Raw genomic sequence first — 2,500 nt, 5'->3', positions numbered from 1 at the left:
AGCGATGACCTCCAGAAGTATAGTTGAATGTTGATTGTTTAATACATCTGAATGTGCGACAGGTCTTTCCAAGCATGGCCTACGACCATCTCACCCTGAATGCGCCCGATCTCGTCTGATCTCGGAAGCTAAGCAGAGTCGAGCCTGGTTAGTACTTGGATGGGAGACTGCCTGGGAATACCAGGTGTTGTAGGCTTTTGCATTGTTGTATCTGGAAGGGTCGCTTTTTACACTTCGACTCATCCAGTTAGTGCACCTGCCAATTTCACGTCGATATGGTGTACTGCATTGGGATCAATATTTTTTGCAAAATTACTGTTTGATGCCACTCTTTCGGGGCTAAACCAGGAGCTCAGAATAAACGTTTTCACGAGCGATGACCTCCAGGAGTATAGTTGAATGTTGATTGTTTTATACATATGAGTGTTCGACAGGTCTCTGCAAGCACGGCCTACGACCATATCACCCTGAATGCGCCCGATCTCGTCTGATCTCGGAAGCTAAGCATGGTCGAGCCTGGTTAGTACATGGATGGGAGACTGCCTGGGAATACCAGGTGTTGTAGGCTTTTGCATTGTTGTATGTGGATGGGTCGCTTTTTACACTTCGACTCATCCAGTTAGTGCACCTGCCAATTTCACGTCGATATGGTGTACTGCATTGGGATCAATATTTTTTGTAAAATACTGTTTGATGCCACTCTTTCGGGGCTAAACCAGGAGCTCAGAATAAACGTTTTCACGAGCGATGACCTCCAGGAGTATAGTTGAATGTTGATTGTTTTATACATATGAGTGTTGGACAGGTCTTTGCAAGCACGGCCTACGACCATATCACCCTGAATGCGACCGATCTCGTCTGATCTCCGAAGCTAAGCATGGTCGTGCCTGGTTAGTACTTGGATGGGAGACTGCCTGGGAATACCAGGTGTTGTAGGCTTTTGCATTGTTGTATCTGGATGGGTCGCTTTTTCCACTTCGACTCATCCAGTGAGTGCACCTGCCAATTTCACGTCGATATGGTGTACTGCATTGGGATCAATATTTTTTGTAATATAATGTTTGATGCCACTCTTTCGTTGCTCAACCAGGAGCTCAGAAACAGGTCCCTGCAGAGTGGGCTAGTAGGACAAGTCTCTGCGCTGTCTATTACTGATTTTCTACACCCAACAGCACGAGATTTCACTTCGTTAAAGTATTGAAAGGGGACGGTCGGACGGACGGACACATTAATCTATTGCAGGCTGGTACACTCAGTTTACAACTTCGTTTCTACCAGTATAAAGGTTTTATGAGCGATGACCTCGAGAAGTATAGTTGAATGTTGATTGTTTTATACATCTGAATGTGCGACAGGTCTTTCAAGCATGGCCTACGACCATATCACCCTGAATGCGCCCGATCTAGTCTGATCTCGGAAGCTAAGCATGGTCGAGCCTGATTAGTACTTGGATGGGAGACTGCCTGGGAATACCAGGTGTTGTAGGCTTTTGCATTGTTGTATCTGGATGGGTCGCTTTTTACACTTCCACTCATCCAGTGAGTGCACGTGCCAATTTCACGTCGATATGGTGTACTGCATTGGGATCAATATTTTCTCAAAAAATAATGTTTGATGCCACTCTTTCGGGGCTCAACCAGGAGCTCAGAATAAATGTTTTATGAGCGACGACCTCCAGAAGTATAGTTGAATGTTGATTGTTTTATACATCTGAATGTGCGACAGGTCTTTCCAAGCATGGCTTACGACCATCTCACCCTGAATGCGCCCGATCTCGTCTGATCTCGGAAGCTAAGCATGGTCGAGCCTGATTAGTACTTGGATGGGAGACTGCCTGGGAATGCCAGGTGTTGTAGGCTTTTGCAATGTTGTATCTGGATGGGTCGCTTTTTACAATTCGACTCATCCAGTGAGTGCACCTGCCAATTTCACGTCGATATGGTGTACTGCATTGGGATAAATATTTTTTGTAATATAATGTTTGATGCCACTCTTTCGGGGCTCAACCAGGAGCTCAGAAACAGGTCCCTGCAGAGTGGGCTGCTAGGACAAGTCTCTGCGCTGTCTATTACTGATTTTATGCACCCAACAGCACGAGATTTCACTTCGTTAAAGTATTGAAAGGGGACGGACGGACGGACGGACACATTAATCTATTGCAGGCTGGTACACTCAGTTTACAACTTCGTTTCTACCAGTATAAAGGTTTTTTGAGCGATGACCTCCAGAAGTATAGATGAATGTTGATTGTTTTATACATCTGAATGTGCAAGAGGTCTTTCCAAGCATGGCCTACGACCATATCACCCTGAATGCGCCCGATCTCGTCTGATCTCGGAAGCTAAGCATGGTCGAGCCTGATTAGTACTTGGATGGGAGACTGCCTGGGAATACCAGGTGGTGTAGGCTTTTGTATTGTTGTATCTGGATGTGTCGTTTTTACACTTCGACTCATCCAGTGAGTGCACGTGCCAATTTCACCTCGATATGGTGTACTGCA

The 2,500-nt window shown here is 45.8% G+C and overlaps 5 non-coding genes and 1 pseudogene across 5 annotated transcripts; all 6 read left to right on the top strand.

Annotated features, from left to right (window-relative positions):
* Nucleotides 1-77: 77 nt before the first annotated feature.
* On the top strand, nucleotides 78-196 carry LOC142926169 (5S ribosomal RNA). Its single transcript, XR_012943094.1, has one exon. It is a non-coding gene; the product is annotated as a 5S ribosomal RNA (ribosomal RNA).
* Nucleotides 197-449: 253 nt separating this feature from the next.
* LOC142926440 (5S ribosomal RNA) lies at nucleotides 450-568 on the top strand. Its single transcript, XR_012943365.1, has one exon. It is a non-coding gene; the product is annotated as a 5S ribosomal RNA (ribosomal RNA).
* A 252-nt stretch (nucleotides 569-820) lies between these two features.
* LOC142928075 (5S ribosomal RNA) lies at nucleotides 821-939 on the top strand (annotated as a pseudogene).
* A 430-nt stretch (nucleotides 940-1,369) lies between these two features.
* LOC142926868 (5S ribosomal RNA) lies at nucleotides 1,370-1,488 on the top strand. Its single transcript, XR_012943792.1, has one exon. It is a non-coding gene; the product is annotated as a 5S ribosomal RNA (ribosomal RNA).
* Nucleotides 1,489-1,740: 252 nt separating this feature from the next.
* Nucleotides 1,741-1,859, top strand: LOC142927239 (5S ribosomal RNA). Its single transcript, XR_012944164.1, has one exon. It is a non-coding gene; the product is annotated as a 5S ribosomal RNA (ribosomal RNA).
* A 431-nt stretch (nucleotides 1,860-2,290) lies between these two features.
* Nucleotides 2,291-2,409, top strand: LOC142926463 (5S ribosomal RNA). The gene has a single exon (XR_012943388.1). It is a non-coding gene; the product is annotated as a 5S ribosomal RNA (ribosomal RNA).
* The last annotated feature ends 91 nt before the right edge of the window (nucleotides 2,410-2,500 follow it).

Source organism: Petromyzon marinus, chromosome 23 (assembly GCF_048934315.1).
Source record: "Petromyzon marinus isolate PM22_M1 ecotype Great Lakes invasive population chromosome 23, UKy_Petmar_22M1.pri1.0, whole genome shotgun sequence".
Classification (NCBI taxonomy): Eukaryota; Metazoa; Chordata; class Hyperoartia; order Petromyzontiformes; family Petromyzontidae; genus Petromyzon; species Petromyzon marinus.
This window is presented reverse-complemented; position numbering and strand designations above follow the sequence as displayed.